This window comes from Pungitius pungitius, chromosome 7, assembly GCF_949316345.1.
Source record: "Pungitius pungitius chromosome 7, fPunPun2.1, whole genome shotgun sequence".
Taxonomy (NCBI): domain Eukaryota; kingdom Metazoa; phylum Chordata; class Actinopteri; order Perciformes; family Gasterosteidae; genus Pungitius; species Pungitius pungitius.
Window position 1 is genome coordinate 7,490,468 of NC_084906.1, and position 20,224 is coordinate 7,510,691.

Here is a 20,224-nt window from a genome sequence, read left to right on the forward strand (position 1 = left end):
TCAGACGTTCAAGGAAATAAAGAAATTGCTCATATTTGTTCCAGCACGAATAAAGATCTGGCGGTTGTGACGCATGTGGGGGAACAAGCGGTTCTTCAACCGCCCACCGTGGCTCAACTAGAGAACACGCGTTCATGTGACCCACTTCCTGTTTGCCGTTGGCCTGCTGCTTGGTCGGATGACTTTCATTTCTCTTTATAAAGTCACCTTGCTGTTGATAGCTGCTGATGAAACGAGGGCCTCCACTTGAGGTCTCCCTAACGTCCTGCATCGTGCTTTAGATCAAAGAGCTCCTGGATGATTTGGAGACCAGCGTGCGGCAGTGAGAGCATGCGGCGAAAAGGCCCACACAAACAACAACGCATGCACCACACAGCGTAGGCGCCTAACATCTTCTGACAGATGCGGCCTGGTCGCGACGCGCACCTCAGAGCGTTGTGGAGGCTCAGCGTCGTGTGCGGAGAGGCCTGACGAGACAAAACATGGCGCGCTCTTATGCCCATTTAACTTTGACTTAGTGCTCCTGTGATCTGCTGCTACTTAATAGGATGAATTATGCATTTGCTTATAACTCGTCTGGTTTGATGTGTTGAGTGAAAAAAGTCCCTCCCCCCCTCGTGCAAACCATGCGTACAGGACACACACACACACACACACGATGGATTGATAGGCGAGGCATATGACACAGGTCGAACGTGCATCCGCATTGAAGCATCATGAAAGGAAGGGTGGGTTTGGCGGGGCGAGCTGTGACACCGGGTGTTTAACGGTGTGCTTTTTTTTGGGGGGGGGGGGGGCAGTTTTTTCACAGCTGTTCCGCTGCATACCTACAGCTGTCATTGAGGAACTGCTGCAGGTGTTTCTGCTGCATTAATCTTTCATATCCACCAAGGAAACTATCAAACAAAAACCATCCAAAGAGGACCACAGAGAGTACAGAATACATTAAGTGGCAGGGTTCCGAGATCTATTTATTTTCATAAGGGGAGGAGGGGGGGGGGGGGGGGTGCTCTCAACATGCTTTCTAGCAAAAACTTCTTACTCGGAACTTGATCTGGCTGAAGTAGCTTCGACAGCTTCTTTTCCTTTTCATCCACATTTTACAGCCGATCGATTGCTGTAGTAGTCACTGTCAAAAATGATCAATTGATCAATACAGTCGGTCAATTGTTGTGTGTGTTTACATCCTGAGAGTGATCTATAAATGAAATGGGCCAACACAAAAAAAGCACAATGAGACGTGCGTGTCTGTCCCAGGACTGTAAAGGCTTGATTGAGGTAGCAGCCTATCCACCGAACCTCACCACACAGTCTGCTATCAGCTCCACAGCTGTCCCTGTTAACCAAATGTCAACACACTAAAAGACAAGACTCGAAGAATGTGATACTGGACCGCTGAGCTCTGTAGTTTTTAGTTTTCAGTAAAGCTCTCATAAGCAAGAGAAAATAGGGCATTTGTTGGGGACTTAATACACATTTATGTGTTTGTCGACAACAATGGAGCTCGATGGCACAGAGCAAGAAGATATACGAGGCTTTGATTTAAAACACAATACTTGTTAGTGGGATCACTTTATTGTTGCATTTGGTCTTTTCATGGGATTTGCTGACGAATACAGACTTTTAGAATAGCACCAGACTCGGAGCGAAGAAATGGTCCATCTGCTGGTTTGTGTTGCACAACGGTACAAAACGGGGGATTGCAAATGAAAATGAGCAAATGTCCTCATGTACACAATGTACATTAAAGGCTTTCCAGTGCCCTCTATCATGCTGGAAGTGCCCCTAAGATTATAAACAACAGTGAAATAATAATTTGAAAAGTCCAATTATGCGGCTTTTCCTCCCACCTTGCGCTCTGTCCCATGAGTGGAGTTCTGTTAAACCTACACAGCCCTTGGTTCACTGGGCACCGATCAAAACATCACTTCAAAAAGACACTGCCGAGATGAATATGAAGATTTTTCATACCAAAGAGAGGAGTGGGAGGCATCTGGGATTAGCACTCACGGGTCGTGATGCAACGTGCGCAGGGTCGGCCATGCGGATGAAAACGCTTTAAAAATTAAAAAGGTTCCCATCTGCAGGAGTCTTCCCAGCATTGGACTCGCTGTGCTTTAGAGGGCCGGTCGAATGGCTGAACAAGTTAATGCGACATTACACAAACAAGAGCTCGCTGCCCGCGTTCTGCCGCTCGGAGGCTGGAAGAGCCGGGGGTTCAAGTGGTCATTACGGATCCTGAAATGTTTTGTGCAAAAGGGGTAAATATTTGAAAGTGCCGGAAGTCTGACACCACGCAATGTGTCGACATATTAGTAATAGCAAAAGGCTGTTTTGGACCTCTTTTGTGTGTTAAAATTTTTATAATGAAAGTGCAACAACGGCATCGGGGCTTCAGAGGACCGGGCGATGTTCTGAAACGTAGCCACAGCAAACAGCTCAGCGCCATGGCGACATCATCACAACGCCAACAGCTGAGGATGGGATGCTACTCCTCCTTCACTGATGCTACTGATTCTAACTGCAGCACCTTTGATAGCACTTTATCACACAATGACCTAGATTTAATACCACCTAATATCTAAGCGCCTGTAAATGTGGGAAAGTAAGATTTTACTTCTTGATCCCTTTAAGACAGAACTTCCCTGTGCGTAAATGTGAGACTGTAATTTGTTATTTGACTTATTATCCCCATGAAACATGTAGGGTATGGATTAAGTAAAGTAAAACATCAGTGTTAAATCCCAACACAGTGAGAGGTCTTGTTAAATCCCCAGAGGGATAAAAGAAAGAGGACAACTTAAAAAAAGACATTTGGTACATATCCAGACACGTTCTTTTGCATATGTTTCATCCCTATTAGGCCCTGGGTCTTATTTTTTAAATGCATGTCTCAGGCGAAGGTCAGAGCCAGCACCACTCAATTGTCACAACCATATAACATTTTAGGAGATACTGGAGGTCTATTTAACAAAACTGCTTTTGGAAAATCAAAAATCGTCATTTGTCATTTGTGTTCTTTTGTCTGGAAGGTGCAGTGGAATTTAAAAATGGCAATCTTCAATGTGTTGCAACTTGCGGGTATTTTCCTTATTGATTAAAATTCCCACTATTGAAAAACAAAAATATTTGCCGATTAGTAACAGCATACATTGATACCACCTGTGTCACGGTGTTCCAGCAAAGCAAAGGATCACCCTTGTTGTTTCAGGAGGGACGGGGTGAATTCTGGTTTTTCACTTGGTTTTTTTAGACAGCAGCAGCACGTGTTACACAGAAGCATTTCACAACACACCTAAATGTAAGAAAACAAAACAGAGTCCAAGGTGATGTCTTGTTTTGTCTCAAAAATAATCCCAAAACCCTCTTAAATTCATTTCACAGAAATATAAAAACAGAAAATCCTCACAATTGAGAGGGCTGGCAGCAGAGAATTGTTGTCCTTTCCGCTTAAAAGGGGATTAAAATCACTGCGAAATTATGGACAATTAACTATAAAATGAAACAGAAAAATAGCTGACATTCCTTTTTCGTCAATTGACTCTTGTCTGTCCCTTCTGTCATCTTCTGTCTGTTTGATTTCATTTCATTAACATGGAATTCAGCTGGTTGCTCTTGTTTTAAACCACTTCTGAATGAGGCGCAGTATTGGTCGCGCACGCACGCGCACGCACACGCACGCACGCACACGCACGCGCACGCACGCACGCACACACGCACGCGCACGCACAGCGTTTGTGGGCCACATCCTTCTTGTTATGTCTTTTATTTGCTGATCTCTAACCTTTCATCAAGGGAAGGACGGCCGCGGTCACAAAGAAATGAAACCAGAAAGTCTGACAGGGGGGTTGTGGGGGCGTTGTGGGGGCAGGGGGGGGGGTCTCAACGAATCACAGCGACGCGACACTTAACACTAACAGCGGTCCGGCCCGTTTCAACACTGGCGTCGCGCGCTGGAGTCGGCGGTCGCGCCGGCCACTTAACACAAACCGGCCGTGACAACGAGAGGTGAGAAAGCTAGCAGGCAAAATCACCTCTGTGTTGTGTCAGGAAGAGTCTCGGAGCGGTGTGAAGAAGAGGGTCTCAATCACAACTCATCGCGTCTACACTCGGACCACGACCCGACAAGAGGTGGGGGGGAGGGGGGGGGTGCAGCAGGTGTTCCCCAGTTGAAGCATCGACGGTTCCTCTCCACCCTCCATCAGCGAGCTCTTTGTTGCGCATCCCGCTGTGAGCTGCTTTTAATTCTTGTTCTTCATGGTCAGGGATGGTACGACTGTTTGTGTTACAGCGACAGGCAAAAATCACATTTTGGAAAGACACACGGGCGGCGCTCCATTTAGTTAAACGGCGGAACATTTCAGACCAGAGGAAAGCGCCTCATAATGAGGCTAATTACAGAGGGATAATAATAAGGTTAATCAAGTGATAATCATTGCAAATACAGATTCACTATTGTTGAGAAGCATTACAAATGAGATTTGGAGCTGTGACAACTACAAAGAGTAAGACCCCCCCCCACCCCCCAAAGCAGAGGGGCAAAAACAAAACGGGAACAGGTTAAAAATGAAAAAGTAGCTGCACTGCTTAAATTTAACTGTAAAGACGTCGCATGGAAGTGGACAAAAGCATCATGTCTGAAGTAACTCTGCTGAGTACATAGACGTATTGCAGGAGGTCCGATCAATAGGCCCACAGGGAACAGGACCAGGGGTCCAAGATGACCACAAAGACAAAACCATCAAATCAAATCGTTTTTCAGGGGTGAAAAACAGAAAATGCAGAACGTTTATTTCCAGTCTAAAAGCAATGGAAGTGACAGACGGCTACAGAAGAAAAATTAAACGTTTTTTTCTGTCGTTGGCTGAACTCTCCGTTCTTGTTAAATTTCTGACCTCTTGTTTCCACAAGAGCTTGTACATAATTTGGGCTCCTGCAGGCTGGCGGACATATTTTACCCGGTTATAAATGGGTCTCTCTCTCTCTCTCTCCCTCCCTCGTGTTCATATTCATAAAGTCATTCATAATAGCATCTCCCTGGCAAACGAACCCCGTCTAAAACCTCCTTGTGCGCCGTTATTTTTTTGGGCTGCCATTGTGTTGGAAGTTTTATATTTCTTTTGTGAAAAACGAATCTGTTGTAAAATTCCCTCATAAAAAGTGAAAGTTTGAAGGGTCAAAGTACTTACTGAAGAAATCCCCAGTTTGATTTTGCTCTCCAAAAGTCTCATTGTTCATTTCTGAGTTGCAGCGAGCAACAAGAATCACTCGGGCACAAAGAATACCACTTATTCCTCCAGATGATCGTTTTGTTTGTCAAAGTAACACCTAAAAAAAAAAACTTCCTAACGAGAGTTGGATGACTTTCCTGCACTCTGTTGAGTAGTTTACGCTTATTTGATGGCCTTTTGCTCCCTAATGACAGAAGCAACAACTTTTCTGTAAATATGGGAAAGACGTTAATGCTGAGTGACAGCTCGTTTTGGCTTGGGATATATCAAATGGAATCGAGTGGCTTGCATGACTGGAGTATGTGCTGCTCGATACTGCGAGTGGTAGGATGCGCCATCTCAGGAGTTTTATCTTCTCAGAGTCTCAGGAGGTTGCTGACTGACAGCTGTAAATATATCTCACCGCAACTTTAACCATCTCCTTCATACCTCTGTGCTAGATGGCACACTTAAAAACTAAAAAAAACATTTGCATCAACAATAAGAAAAGAAAGGACCTGCAGATTTCACACTTTCAGCGAATCAATATCAAACGCCAGGAGGTCGCCCTGCTTCTCTAAACCGGGCTCCAGCTTTACCCCTAGTCAAGGATAAATGCTGGTGTCAAGATGAAGGGGAACACCTGCGGGTGGGATCTGATGTGTAAATATCAGTTGATATGCTACTAGTTAAGAATTAAATGAAAATGGCACACAGAAATGAAATAAAGATGTCCAGAATCACCTCAAAAAGAATAAAAGATACTCATTGTGTGGACAGTATTTGTGGAAAGTTTTTCTTTGCAAGACTGAAGCAAAACACCACAGTTCTCGTTTCTTTGGCTGTGGTGGTCTGATTTTCCCAGTCCAACCCTTCTTTCAAGTCGTCCCCCCGGAAGCCTCTGACTGAGTCTGAAAACAGTCTAAAAAGTGATTGAGGTGCTTTGTTGGCAAGGTTTGTCTGAGAGAAACGATTCGAATATCGCCGTAGTCACCGTGGAGCGCTCTTGCGGTTTCATGCCCCGCTGTCTTTGTTTGCTGCACACTATATGTATGTATGTATATTATATATATATACACACACACACACACACACACACACACACACACCATATTTTCGCGACTATAGGGCGCACTTAAAATCCTTTCTTTTCTCAAAAAACGACAGTGCGCCTTATAATCCGGAGCGCCATATATATGGATCAATTGGTTGATCCATACTGGTTAACAAGGATCCATTGGAGGGAAAGTCTGGTGCCAGCAGCCGCGGTAATTGCAGCTCCAACAGCGTATATTAGTTGCGAAAATACGGTATATGTATATATATATATACACCGTATTTTCGCGTCTTTTGAGAGAAAAAAAAGGATTTTAAGTGCGCCTTATAGTTGCGAAAATATGGTGTGTGTGTGTGTGTGTGTGTGTATATATATATATATATATATATATATCATGGATTTAATGCTATTTGAGTTTAAAACTGTGGCCGACTTGTAAGATGACAATTTCAAGAAATGGCCCAAAGGATGATAAATAAGTTTCAAATCATGAAGTACCAAACTGCTAGAGGCGCTGCGAGGCTGCACATGAGCTACATGCTCTTATCAGCATTCTAATACTCTTTAAATGACAATGTGCCTCAGTCTCCTTAAAACCCACGCAGTCAGGAAACATTCAGACATCCACTAAGGGTTTCTTATTTGGGGTTTATTCTTCTTAAGGGGATCTAAGGGTCTGAATGACTTACCTATACATAATATTTTGTAATCATTCATTTGAGCGGGGTTGTAACAGTTAACATGAATCACAAAATCTCTCCAACCTTTAAATTAAAACCATTTTTACTATCACTGAAGGAGTAACAGCGTCCCAATCATCTTTTGTTTCATTCTACTTTATACCCATTACTGACTCTACAACACAATGGCGTGTCTGCACTTTCTGCAGAAGCTTTTTGCTTTGTGTGTGCAGGCTTGTGCTCTGCCAAGGGGGTTGGCAGAGCGTTAACCTACACATCACCACACTGACGAAGGCTTTTCTCAGGAACTAGTTTATGCAAAACATGTTGGTCAATGAGGCCTGTTGCACGTTGATGCTAGGAAGGTACAATGTACTGGTTTCAGCATGTTATGAATGCAAACATCTTGGTGCCACGTCATATGTTTTGGACACTTTTGACCCGTACGCCCAGAGTTTTGCCGTTATTCTTCTGGGCACTATGAACGTAATAGTTGATTGCCAGCATGTTGTAAGAAGACACTGCAGTGTGGGGAAATGGGAATAAACCTTAGAGCAGTGTCGAGTGTGTTGCTAACCTTGGTAACAAACAGCCAAATTTAAGTGCATCAATCATTTTCCCTATTTGAGTGGTGAGCTCCTAAATGAACTAACTCCAAAATATAACTTTAATATAACCAAAATTGTGGTTTGTGCAGGGGCTTTTAAACAAACGCTGCAATCCAAAGTCAGCTATGGAAGTATTTAGACAATGGCCTTTAAAACAGTTTCCATTCCCCTAATTAAGCATCTCTTACTTCCTGTTTGAGCATAAAGGCCCTTCAGTGCACATCAAACCAGACAATGTGTGTGATGAGTGATTTAACATCCAAAGCGCTTCTGGGAGAACATTGGTCGCTTGCATCCTGTGCCCCCAACGGCTGAGCATGAAATCAAAGCGTTAATCCAATCAATTTTGCAGAGGTGACCATGAAGGGCCATTACCCCACGCCGGCCTACAGCTACGCATGTCACTCTCGGATAGGTAGCTAATAAGCGCCCTTGGGTTTCCCAACGCATCGGGGCAAAGTCAACAAAGTAGAGCTTGTCTGGGAGGGAAGAAGCGCGAGCGGCGTGGAACTGCGGACCCGCCTTGAACGGTTGAAAAGTCTCCCCAAGCAGTCATTAATTGACCTCATTTGACAGCCATTGCCCCCCCGGGGGGGCGTTCATCAGCAGCGGAGACGCGTGTCATTCAAGGGAAATACGCTGCTTTGGCTGTAGCTACCTGCGCGGACTGATCAACCTTGACGTGTTAATTGCTGCCTGGCGTTTGTGCAACGAGCCCCCTCCGCGCGGCCCGCTGGCCGACTCCAACCAACGTGGCAGCTGCTCCACCCATCGGGAAGCCGCCGTGGGGGAGACCTGAGAAACGCGTTGGGTTGCAACACATCAGCACGGGCGGCATGGCGCCCACGATGGTAGAAAAGGTGATAATTAAGTTAACTGTAGTTTTCTCGACTAAAATGAAAAAAAACGGCTGAAAAGTCATTTATAGAGACAAGGACAGACACTTCCCACCTGCAGACACAGTTAACAAAGTTAATAAAATTCAAAGATTCAACAATTCTACTGTAGAAGACAGTGAAGACTGGAGTGATGGAATAGAAAGGAGGCGGGCCTTTAATTTGGGGGGGATCAGACTGTCAGCTGTGTGTATCTTTATATGGAGTCGTAAATCAGTTTTTGAATCAGGTTTAAAATGCATTGAAGTCTCATCCGTTTTAACATCATTAATAATTCCTGCAATAAATGACAATAAGGCAGGAGTTTGTTGCCCGATGCCCCTCAGTATCGGTTTGTTGACATGTACGGAAAACACAATAAAGCTGTGAAGTCCCAACGCTGATAACGTTTAATCCCTCCGACACCCCCGGCGCTGGGAGATCTTTAGAAGTCAGACTGAACGAACACTAACCTCCCAAGCAGTGTGTGTGGGAGGGGGGCACCATGAAATTACCAGACTCTTTTCATCACTCTTCACTTCTGCCCTTGTTGTCTTTTTATAAGAGCCGAGAGAGATGCGCTAGCTCTCCTTCATGTTACTCCACGCACAAAGGTCGGCGTGTGTTAAGAGACAAGGTGAAGCATCTCTGAGTTTACGAGCACGTCACTGCAATGAGAGGAATGAGAGGAGAATAGTTCAGTCCAATATTGGTTGCTCCAGTAACAGTTTGAGGCGTCACCTTCAGGTGAGACGATATAAAATATAAATGGTAATCGGATTACACCTCAGGGGGAGCCGTTTCCCTTTGACGACAATCCCGCTGATCACATGGGACTCACAAAAGGCAGCTGCGCGATCTCAACAAAGACTTTTGTACCCTCTCAATACAACAAGGCAGATTACATTTGTAATGATTGTCTAAACTTGTATAGAAATGGAGTTTTCTCTCTGAATGCTGCAGCAGATGAAACGCGTGATGAATCACGAGGCTAAGTGAAAAGATTCTCCCACAATGCCAATGGGCGAGAGGTTTCCGCCTGCTGACCAGATGCAACGGTCGGGAACAGAGGAACGCTCGGGGCGGAATAACAAGCCGTTAAACTGAACTGTGGACGTAGAAAAACGGGGGGGGGGGAGAAGCAAAGCAAAAAGTCACAGAAGGTTTAATCCCTATGCTGTAGGAACGGTGGATTAGCGGATTTCTGCTTTCCTCACAGTCTCTGCCATATGCTGCTGTTGCTACACCTTTACAGGCTCTCCCCAAAGAGGTACTTAAATCCTTCAGTCAACTAAACCTCACCCAAGAAAAAAAAAAAAAAGTAAGCTCCTTCAATCCCGAGCCCCTCTGCGAGACGTTGTCCACCTCAAACATGGGACTCGCCCCACGAGCGAGCTTTCATGACGCCGCTTGTGATCCCGTGACTGTGAGCGCACGCACGTCTCACACTTAGGAGGGACTCCCAGACCTTTTCTTTATTTGATTGTCTCCGTATCGCAGGTATTGAGCGGTTATGTGAATGTCGAACACAGCTTATCCTCTGCACTGGCGTCTATCCTCCCATTCGAACTTCCATTGGGTTCTGGCTCGGGGGACGTAATCCCTCTCCACAGCCCGCTCGCTGGCAAAGCCACATACAATCAGCTCATCAACAACACTTTGTTTACCGGGTGCAGATGACTTTGCCTGAGAATCTTCTTAGCAAAAGGCACGAATGGGTTTTGAGCTCGTGGCGATTTCATCTGGAGCCTATTTTAAATTCCTGAGCGGCTGTTTAAGCAATTGCAGCAGACAGAGACTCAGTGTTGCCATTGTGTCCGAAATCATCTGGGCTCGGCCTCGGCGACAGAGGCGGACAAAAGAGCCCCCCCCACCCCTTTTCTCGACTTGCAGGTAGCGCTCCAATTGTGCGCTTTGGTCTCCAGAACATCCAGCGCTTCCATATCCCCCTTTGTGCATTGTGCAGGACCGCGGATACACAGCGATGAGCAGCTTTAGGTCCGGAACTTCACCGGGCCACACAGAGTGGGTTGTTGCTAACCCTATCCAAACTTTTACTGGTTCACGCCGGAGGAATATCTGTTAACAATGTTGTCTGGAGAGGAGAGAAAGTCTCATCCGAGTCTCCTTCACTTCACTGCTACTTCTTTCTGAAATATGCATTAGCCTACTGGGCATTGGGTACATTGATTACAAAGAGCAGCACTTCCTGCTTGCTGAAAGATTTCCTTCCCACAATTAGAAGTGTGATTATATTATTGAGATCCACACCAGAGTGGATCAATCACAGGTTTTCCTCCACCGTAGCTCAGGGATGTCGCAAACATCACAGCACAGATAAGGTTTGTAGGAGATTGTCTAAATGAAAAAGATTGGCCCATTTGGACATCCAGGATTTGTTTTCGGATCCCTTTTCGAAAATAAGAGTTTTATCAAGCTCCCAAAGAAAAACAAGGTGCTAAAAGTCTGCTTTGCCTGCATCTCCCATCTAATCGTTTGCTTCTTTGCACCGTGACCTTGGATCCGAGGATGTTTATTTGAAAAGCAAAGTTAAACAAGTTGTTTTTTATTGAGAGCTTTATCCTTAATTGATTGATAGCTGTTGATGTTTACGTGTCCCTGCTGCTTTAAAACAAAATCCAGAAGTGCTCACTGGTCCAGCTGAGTATCCAGCCAGGGGTATCTATGTCGGCCCTCTTAATCACTCTGGGGTCGCCTTAATCCTCCCGTCTTAAGCATGTCTTATTTACTTGTTTTCGGCTCCTCACTCTCCCTGCAGAAAGTGATCGCGGGGCGGCTCAGCAGAGTATCATCACGCACTGCGCCTTCTCATGGAAAAGCTGCAGGAATTGCTTAGGAACACTCCTTCATCCTCAGTGTGGAAACACGTGGCTGGATAGACGCCATCAGACCCATCTACCGCGCTGCAAACTGAAGCTACAATTGCTCCATCAGACGCCGGTTCAATAAGCCGTTATCTCTCCATTCAAATTGTTACGGCATGTGACACCAGCTCAGGCGACAGAGCGGCAGTGATTCTATGGACCGGATCCACGCTCGGTCTTTGCATTGTAAATGTGCACTCTAGTCAGTAACAGTGCTTTCTTCCATGTGGAAATAAAAATAAATGGAAGTAAGCAGATGGACAAACCTTCACGTAAGAGCTGGTCTGATCAATCTGAGGCTTTTACTTTGAGAACTTTAAGTAAGGAGTTCATACAAATAGCTTTGAAATTCTACATGTTAGATTCAGATTTAAAAAGTACTCCAACTGAACTTATGTTTTTTCCACAAAAAAAAATCTTGCAAGCTCCAAACAAAAGTGAATAAAGGGATTATGTTACAGGAGTCCATTGAGAGGGTTAAAATCTGCTGCCATAAACAGAGCAGAATGCGCCTGAAGAGATTTTAGGACAACAGAGGATATTTGGACTGTGGCTTATTTATTCACCAACTGTTTAACCATTTATTGACATTTCGTGTTGAATTTATTGTCTAACCTCCAAGTGCTGTTCAAAGTCTTCACAGGGTAATTATTTTGGAGTAATCAAATATAAATGTATGGGTGCTGGAATCAGCTCTTGATAGACCACTGGTGTGTGTGTCTGTGTGTGTTTAAATTGTGTTGCTTAAACAAAAAAACAAAAAAACATGCCAACAATTGTTACCAATCAACAATGAAGGAAGACATTTTAACAGGCACATTTCAGGCCTCCAAGGAGAGTGGGGGAGTGTTTTTAATACTGAATGCTGTTTTTTTTGGATGGGGGGGGGAGTGGGGGGGAGTGGTGTTGGGGGAGACAATGAAAGGAAGTATAGAGAAATGAAGAAAAAGGAGGGGGAAAAGAGAGCCTGTGGCACCACTGCACTGCCAAATGTGATGCTAATGAGTTGCGCAATCCCATGATAAAAGATGCCACAACACAGTCTTTGTTAGGTGTGCTTATGAAGGTAGAACTCTACCCTTCACTCACTGGCATCGCTTTGATCATTTCTGGACCGTCTAATCATGCCACACCATTTGTTAGGTGTAGAACAAGCGCTAATCACTTTAAATATTGAATCAGTAAAAGATTAGACTCAAATACAAAGCATTGCTTTCAAAAAGTCTCTGATGTTTAAATGCAATATATAATGAAAACGCTGGCCAACTAAACATGATGCTCCTGCTTTTTTGTAACATTGAATAGAGACCTACTGGGCTTACCTGGGACAGTGCCGTTTACTGATTTCACCATCTTCCTCCAACAGCAGGGGGAGGGGCTTAGCGTAGGGGGAATTTGCTTGGCCAATGTCAATTTGACTTCTGCCTTACCAGCATTAAAGGCATCTACTGTGATGCATAAAGCATGCTTCCTAAAGCATGAATGATTATTTGTAACCTCTGGTGCTTTCTGTGTATGTGGGTAAACATTGAGGACCATAATAAATGATTATGCTACAGTCTCAGAGTCATGACGAGGAGCAGGCCTGGTGGAATGCAGCTAAAGAGGAAGATTGTGGACAACTAAAAAGAAAAGTTAGGACGTATTGTCTGTAAACTTTAATTTGAAGTTGGAGAATTAGACGCTCTTAAACTTGAGGATTATCTATTATAAATGTACGTGTTTTCTTCGTTATGTGGGCAAAACTGATATTTCAGATGGAATTTTGCAATGCTGGTTAAACCCAAACAAACATTACTTTGGCGAAGATTCCACGTGGATTTATAATTTCACTCTTGAAAGAGGGTTTAACACCAACATGCTGTTGAGATTATCAGGTGGGGAAAGCTCTGAAGAGAAAAATGTACACTCTGAAATAAGAATACCTTATATGCAGTACACTGGTATCGGTTTAGACTGAAATGCATGGCTATTGAATGGTAAAGAAGGCAACACTTCCCTAAAAAAGAAAATAAATCCCTGACAGTCCAGCAAACACTGAAAGGATTTGTCCACTACCACGAGGCCCTTAAATCCCGATAGGAGTCAGAGGAAGGCTTTTGGCTAAAGCTCGAGCAGAACAAAGAGTTATGTACTTTGAATTCTACAGTGAAGCTAAACTGTTCTTGAAATTCAGCTGGCACCCAGTCATGCGTCAATTCGATGCGTGCTTCAAGAATCTGGCCCGAACAGACATGTTGCGAGCCAAGAACCCAAACAAACCGTGTGAGAAAGGGAGAAGCATCCTTGGCAAGTTAAGCTTACACCATGACTGTGGCCCCAGCATGGGAGGGTTTTCCCCACGGGCCCCGCCCCGGAGATGTCCACTGTGGTAAACCAAACTCCACATTTCTACTGTTCAACCTTAACAGTAGGTCTATTTCACAGGATCATTGCTGTGCTTTAACGCAGTGCGTGGGTGCATTTTGGGTATGAGCTATTGTATAAACATGTGCACAAAGCTGCGGTGTGGACAGTTGGTGGTTAATAGTTTCTACTAAAAATATTTCAAGGGAAAAAAAATGATGGAATGTTTGAACCTCACTGAATACATAACTTGTTTGAAACATCCTCTGGAATGTTGTTGATCACTTCCTTTTCATAGAAAGGTTGAGGTGAAACTTGAATTAAACGATAAAAGAAATGTAATTAATTTAATTCTTGATTATAGAAAAGATATTAGAAAGGATTGAATCAACATTTATGAGACTACATAACTTCAGTTTCAGAATTTCAACTGAAGTGACCTTAACAACCAACTTGGAAGATGCATTGATTCACATTTGTTACGCAATCACTCCCCACTTCTCAGATCCTCAACAAGGTGACACGAGTCGACGGCTAGAAGCTAGCAGCATTAGCTTCTCAAGCTAGCAGCTTCATTTCTGGTCAGCTCAACACTCACGACTAGCTTTACACACAACATAGGAGATACCATCTGTAACAATGAGGTTAACTGCTCTCATTCTACACTTTAGCCGGTGAGCTAACATGATGTTAACAACGTAGTTTTGACAGGGCAACCTGCTAACCTGCTGCTCCAAATGCTTCTTTTGATACAAATGTGGATGTGATGTGCTTCAATGCATAACGGACTCAATTTGTTTAGAATTAAAAGGTACCATTAGCTGATAGCATTCGCCCACCATGGCGTTGGGGGGGTGACACTTGAGAGCCCTGCTTTGTGGTTTATCTAGCGGTGTTGGTGGAGAGGGTTGTGTCTAAGAATACTTTAAAGGCCTTTAGTAGCCTGCCCTATAACTTACGCCACAAGTAAGCTCATTATTACCAGAAGAACAAAAGTGTGCGAATGAAAGCCGTAGCGGGGAAAGAAGCTTCTTGGACCACCTGTTCAACGTTTTCTTATTTGGATGAAGAAGAGATCGGATTCCCATTTGAGCACCTTGCCATCTGTTTAAAAAAAATATATCACATTTTGGTATTCAACTTCTGTGCATGCTTCGCTTAACACATACACAGAGCTCAGAGCTCACCAACAATAACGTATGCCTCTGCAGTTTCTTCAATACGCCGTGTCCGATAAATCTGATGTTTGAATGTAAGTGAAGACACTTTAAAGAGTATGCAGACACACGACTGATCAGAGTTAATCCAAAAAGTGCACATTTAAATGTCAGGAAAAGCAAACAATAATCAGGACTACGCCTCGTTAGAATTTACACGCACGCACACACACAGTATCAAAAATCAATTAGAACAAGGACCATTAGTGTTATCACAGTGTACAAACACTATTTTGTCGGTTAAGGGAGTACTCAGCAGCTTATCAGAAATAATGCCAAAGAGTTGGCTAATCAGGAAAAAAAAAAGACTAAAGACTCGCTGCAGGCTTAACTAATTCCCCAAATACATACCTAATATTTAGCAATAAGCTGAAGCATACTTTGAGTATAAAAACAAATATTTCTTTTCTTTGAACACTTTGTTGATATTTAAAAACTAAAAAGATTAGAGTGGTCACCCCCTTTTCCTGTTCTTGTTGCTGCTGACCGGAGATGCCACCTAAACAAGAGGAGGCAATAGCTTACTGTTGCCATCACGGGGAGTGATTACGCCATCATGATCGGATGTCAACCTTAGCTATGTCCTTATGTGACCACACTTGACACGTCAATCAACTCTTGACAATAAAAGTTCATCTATCATTTCGGCTGACTCAATGCAGTATCTAATGACTTGTTTTATTGAAGAACAGCCACCAATAAAGCTCCACTCCTTTGGGGATGAACAGGTTTTTATATTCTTCACAATAAAAGTTGCCCTTTAATTTGATATTTCAATGCTTTTATTGTGAAAATCAGGAGAGGTTAACGCTTCTTTACCATTCCACATTTTTAACGTAAATGTCCATAGTTGTTTTACAGCTGTTCCTTCGGCTGAATACGATTTGAGTTACATTGCTTGTAAAGAGCAAACTGGACAACGTTTAAGATTAGAGAGCAGCTGTGTTTTTCCCCGTTTTCTGGAGAACACATGGCTCACTTCTCTCATAACCAAAGCTAAGTGAATAAATTAGGAATGCATCACGGAAACACTTACTGTGCGTCATTAGGACAAGCTCCTGCCCTTTGGCCAAGTTTCTCTGACGCAAACACAGCAACATGGCAGAGGGAATTCAAACATATCCACTAATATGGATGGCCACCAATGGATTCAGTTACCAAATGTAGAAATTCATATTAAAGTGCACAAAAAATATGAATATATAATCAACTAATCTAAGTTGTAACATACAAATTTTTGGCTCAAATTCAATGAATAGTAGTTTGTATTTAATTAATATAATGCAATAATAAAACACACATAGTGTATGAATGCATGGTTCAAATAAAGTTTAATACATCAATATGGTTGAATTTAAGGACACTGACGATATTAGAAGCCTAGAGGAAATGGCCTTTAATACAAATCATTCCCATTGAATAGTTCCCATTCAGCTGCCTTTGATGATGTGGGAGGAACCAAATTCTGGAACAAACTGACCCGTTTCTGGCTAAACGTCTGCAGAGCCCTGCACTGTAATAATGTTATTTATGGCCAGCACGGTCCTCAACGTTGTGCTTACTTATTACACATTCACACATAAGCAACGCGCAGAGGCCGAAGATATTTCTCCTCCCATCATTGGAGAGATTTTGAGAAAAGTTTAGGTGGATTTACTAGTTTAAAAACTGGTAAATCTGTGAGACAAAAAAATAAAAATAAAAAAAGACGCCTCTTGGCTTCTCACAGAACATATTTTATAGGATCAAATACAAATGATATTATCTAGCGGAGACAAACAGGCTGTGCTTTGCAGCCGTACTGTACGGGGGGAAGAATCAGGTCGAGTACTTACCCAAACTGTAACACTCAGCGATGGCAGAGACTTCAGGATCAGACACCTGAAAAGAAACAAGACATAATTATACAGCACAATTGGTATCTGAGAATACGACTCAAATCCGATTCGTCCTGACCGCCCGTGGGCTGCGGCCGCCGCTCATCTCGCCCCCCCCCCCCCTCTCTCGCAAATTGTTTACTTCGACAAAAGTTGCCATTAAAAGTGTAGCTGTAACTCCCAAAGTGAAACCCCAACTTTTGACTGCAGGGGATACACTCAAAAATGATAATTGTGAGTGAGATTTCTATTTCTGGTGTTGTGAATGTCCTACATTCTGTTTAGATACAGGTAAGGGTGGGGGTGGAATGATTCATGTCTCCAGGGCCCCCGTACTCCTCTTGCTGAGGAATTTGTTTGTTCTGATAAATTGACATTGTCAGTCTCCCCACATTGCCACGGTGTGGCATATACTATGGGGAGCAGTGGTGGGAACACAGATGCTACATGCGACTGGCGTCAGTCATTGTGACAGCTCTTGTTTCGTCTTTTCTTTTGAGGGCGGGTTGTGGGTGGGGGGGGGGGGGGGTCTATTTTTCTAAATCTGAACTTCCAAGTAGAGAAGGCAGGAAGGAGTAGGAATAAACACACCTACACTCCCCTTCTCCCTTTAGAGTGGCAAAAATCCCTTTGTACCCACCTCATAATTACTGGTGGGCGCCAGTTTGGGATCGTTACCCGGGCCTCCTTCGCACTTTTTGGGTCGGGATTGTTTGCAAGAATAATCCAATGTTTTGAGAAGATTCAGCTGACAACCAAAGTCTTTTCTCAAGTTCCCTCCGGTTTCAAATGTTAAGGAACAACAGTTTCTTGAAGTGGCGCTCCTTGTTCTTGCATATTACGCGCCTCTGTATTTTTCAGAGGAGACACTATAGAAAAGAAAAAAAAGAGGAGCTCAGCGAGATCGCCGGGCGGGGGCTGGGGGCACGATCCTCCAGACATTATGGTCATCTATTTTGGTGATCTTCATTTTTAATTTTTTTATGTCTCAATTACTTTGTAATACTAATGTTGTTACATGTATCTTTGGCAAACTTTTCTGTTTTGGCTTCTACAGAGTAAACATTTTTCAGCTTTACTCATTTTTGATCACACAAAAACAAGAATTTTGACATTTTTCCCCAACTTCATTTTTATAAAAGGTTACATGAAAAGCAACAATAAAGAGTTTTTCATCTGGAAAAATAAAATAGGTAAAAAAAGTCTTCTTAATAAATCTGTTTTTATCTGCTGACTCGTTGGGATGTCAGCCAATTAGACTTCTGCCCCAATGCAGAAGATAACAGAATTTAATTTGCGTTTCACAAAAGGGTAGAAAGGTGACATTAGATAACCCTGCAGACATTTTCTATTTCAGGGACAACGGGCCTCGTGCAGGAAGCCATTTCCGAAATGAAAGTCCTCGGAATTTTGTGTGTATCAAGGATTTGTTCGTGCACTCATGTGTTTCTTTACAGCTGCTTTTATCAATGGGGGGGACACTTTAAGATGGATCGAGATAGACGGGGAGAAAACACTGTTGTTTTCACACATACCAAGACTTTGTCCACCACAATTTGAGGAAGATAACAAATGCATGACTATCATATAATAAACTCAATAAAACTTCATTAGAGTAATTATTTTGAGTGGATTATTATATTTGTGTGCCAAAACTATTGATTTGATTTTCCTGTCATCCCCGTACAGACACTCTGGGAAATCACATTTTTACTGTACATAACCCAGTGCAGGGGGTTGGTGGCATCTCTCCAATTCATGGGCCTGTGCCAGGGAACTGACACACATATTCAGTGTTTACGCAGCGTGACCAGTGCTGATCGTTAACAATCTGCCACACGCCTCCAACTGGGATTCCTCGTTTGGCACACCTGGGTCTGGCCCGATGCCAGCCCTCTTTACTGGGACTTACTGAGAATCCCCCACCAGCGAGACCTGAGCGACAGAGACGTGCGCACGACGCAACAGAGACCTCCAAATCCGTAATCATAGAAATCCACATCACAACCAGCAATGATCTATTTTACGGCTGAGAAATCAGAGTCAAATTAAGTTAACAAACATGAAAGAATATCATAAGCCCCATGTGAAATATATACACTATATTTGATTGATCTTACAGTCTTTGCGCTAGAGATCCAAACACAAACAGACGGGCTCCAGCACATTCTTTGCTACAACATCTGGGGACCAAGCCAGCGCAGAAGGAGTTGTGTAATAATGATGATCCAGCCAAAAACGGTGGAAAGCACAGGTCACAAGAGCTCATGGGGTTTGGGTTTGCCTCACAGTGCAAGGCAGAATTCTCCTGGATAAAGCAGGTACTCTAAGGCAGCGGTAGAAGCAGCTGTGCAAAAACCTGGCCCTGCAGCAGAAAACCATTTTCCCCCCTTTTGAAGCAAACATCAAAATGTTTTACATATAATCGACCTTAGATAACAAAGTAAGTACAAGGCTTGTTCAATTCAATTCATTTTATTTTGTATAGCCCAAAATCGAAAATTACAAATTTGCCTCAGAGGGCTTGTGTTAATACCAATCCATACGATAGGCAGTGCTGCCCCGGACATGAGCCTTTTTACAACACTTCAATGAGATCTCATAAACAACATACCGTATAATAGCTGTTGAATCAATGCAACCCATTGTGGTGATTTAACCATCACAGCATTTTGACTCAGGTCCCCAAATATTAGATAGCCATTTAAAAACGTGACAATTCACAGACATTGTCAATTAGATTTAAATGAATTGTACTATATCTCTTCTCTAGGCAAGAGCAATTTATTTGTGTAGCATGTTTCAACAAGGCAATTTAAAGTGATTTTAAATAAAACAATTAAAACATCAGGCAAAAGAACAGAACTAAAACAGGTAAAAACAGACATTAGCCCTTTGGACACTAGGCTCTTTTTGGCCTCTGCTCCGAATTTTTTTTAAAGGGTTAAAAAAAAATAAAGCTTAAAATAGAAAAAAAGTTGCAAGGCAGTTAAGGAAATTAACAGTAAAAAGTATCCACTTCATCCTTGAATCTGCTTCAATTAAAAAGGCACCCGCAAACAGAAACGCCTTCACCTTTAATTTGAAGGCGTCTCAGCGGAGCTGCAGCTTTCTGGGAGCTTGTTCCAGTTATTTTGAGCAGAAGAACAGAATGCTGCTTCTCCAGGTTTGGTTCTAACTGAGGGAACAGAGAGGAGACCCGGTCCAAGCGACCTGTTGTGTGGATGCTTTGTATGGTAGCAGCAGCTCAGACATGCATTTTGGTCCTCAACTATCTAGGGCTTAATGGGTTTTAAAGTTGGACAGATAGCCAGAAGACCTCAGAACTGAGGTGATTTGGTTGATGTTGGAGAGGACTGAATTAGTGGTTGTTGTCCGGTTGACTTTTTACTGACCTGTGAACACACCGTTACAATAGTCCAGACTACTGAAGATGAATGCATGGACGACCTTTATGTATCCTGACACA

The 20,224-nt window shown here is 43.2% G+C and overlaps 1 protein-coding gene across 1 annotated transcript in view; it reads right to left on the minus strand.

The window, feature by feature from the left end:
• Positions 1–20,224, minus strand: part of lpp (LIM domain containing preferred translocation partner in lipoma) — a 110,757-nt gene that overhangs the window by 76,798 nt on the left and 13,735 nt on the right. Inside the window, exon 3 of the mRNA XM_037469363.2 lies at positions 16,714–16,759. The gene's annotated coding sequence lies outside the window, so the exon portion shown is untranslated. The remainder of the gene's footprint in view (positions 1–16,713; positions 16,760–20,224) is intronic.